The sequence below is a fragment of the Theobroma umbraticum genome, unplaced genomic scaffold (assembly GCF_002168275.2).
Source record: "Theobroma umbraticum cultivar Fairchild unplaced genomic scaffold, ASM216827v3 scaffold_239.1, whole genome shotgun sequence".
Taxonomy (NCBI): Eukaryota; Viridiplantae; Streptophyta; class Magnoliopsida; order Malvales; family Malvaceae; genus Theobroma; species Theobroma umbraticum.
The window spans coordinates 3,321,045-3,323,131 of record NW_018397273.1 but is presented as its reverse complement, the minus strand read 5'-3'; positions in this window follow the sequence as shown (position 1 = coordinate 3,323,131).

Here is a 2,087-nt window from a genome sequence, read left to right as displayed (position 1 = left end):
AAACTAGAGTAGAAAAGTCCATAACCATCTTAGTAGAATAGTATGTGATATATTTAATTTTATGCGATATATTAGGTGCTATGCATGTTAATCAAATGAGACCTTAATAAAATGAAAAGGATAAAATACCTTGGTAAATATTAAGTCATATACCACATATGATTAAGTTGCCTTCCACCATATAGTAAGATAACCTGACTACCCCTTTAATTGGAGGCTTGTTGAGCACACTCAAGGCCACACTTTTAGACGAGTATGTTTGAGTTATTGGTTGGTCTTACTCAATTAGTTTCCTAAAATATAGATGCTTGGAAACTTGATTATTATGGAAACTAGACGCAAAGGCTAGGCAAAACATATATGATATGTTTAGGCAATGTGTTGTCAGCTAGCTGATCTAGGAGTTGTATATAGATAAAATTGGTAAGCTCAGTTACCTACTAAATCCACCTATCATAGTTTGTTGAGCACACTCAAGGCCATGACTAGATGGATGGGATCCTAGCCCACTGAGAGAATCCTAGTACAAATCTCTTGAGGTGATATGGAGGGTTATCATCTTGTAGAGAATAATGGGAGAACTATTTAAAATTTTAAAACCTTATTTTAAATAGTTTATGCATGATGTTTACTTATTGCTTTGTTTTATCTATTTAGGCATATTTATACACATGGCTAATAATTTTTCACTGCGGAGCATCTTGGATGCAAATAAACTCACTAGCCCAAACTTCATCGATTGGTTTCGGAACCTCAAGGTCATCTTGAAACAAGAGAAGAAATCCTATGTCCTTGACACTCTTATTCCACCAGTCCCTGTTGTTGATGCTAGTGCTGAGGATAAGGAAGGATATCGACATCATAAGGATGACGATGATCAAGCAGCATGCAAGATGCTAGCCTGTATGACCCCTAACCACCAAAAGCAACATGAACAGATGGATGTCCAATCCATGATTCTTCACCTTAGAGAACTATTTGATAAGGAAAGGCACACTGAGAGATGTGAGATCTCTAAAGAACTATTTTGATGCAAGATGGTAGAAGGCAGTTCAGTTAGGGCCCATATGCTGAAGATGATTGGACTCATCGATAGACTTGGACAATTGGGATTAGAAATGGATCATGAGTTAAGTATAGACTTAGTTCTACAATCTTTTCTTGACAGCTTCAGTCAGTTCTTGTTTGACTTCCATATGAATCAATTAGAAGCTATTCTTCTCAAACTTCTAAATATGCTAGAAACGGTATAGAGGTCCATTAAGAAAGATAAAAGATTATTACTTTTTGTTTCTTCTTCCAAGGCTTATTCAAAGCAACAAAGAAGAATGCCTAAAAAGGGAAAAAGGTAAAATCCCAAAATGAGAAGGCACTGAAGCCTAAATGAGGTGTTAAAAAGGACAGAGAGAAGGATATTTGTCATTTTGCAAGGAGTATGTAGCTACTGTAAGCAACAAAAATAAGTTTATTGAAGTTTTTGATTTAGGTACCATTTGCTAAATAATTCTACTTTATATATTAAAGGTATATGATACCTCAAAGTTGGTTTTCATATGTTTGACATATTGCAGAGACCAAAGATAAAGATGAGTAGGATCTTGGCTGAAGAGGTGACCACATGGATGGACTAAATAAAGCATTAAATGCTACATTGGATGGTTACACTCCTATTTATCTTGACATGTTGGATAATTTATTTGGATGTTTTTGAAACATTAATAATGTGATTGCCATGGGAATGGGTGGTGAAACATTTGTCTCTAGCATTTGGATGTGGAAGCTTATATGTTTCAAGTTTGAATAATTATTTGGAATAATTATGTCATATTTAATTATCCATGCTTCATGTTTATCCTTTCAATGATATTTGATCAATTATGAATTATGTTCAATTGATCAAAAGGTATTGATCAAAAGATTGAATATTGATTCATATAAAACGAAACTTTCTTAAGAGCAAAACACAGAGATGAATGTTCAAGAAAGAAAGCAACTTCATATTGCAATATGATTCGGTCAATATCTCTCCAACATCAAAGCCCATTATGATATTCCCAACCAATATGATTCCAAGCATACATTGAGAT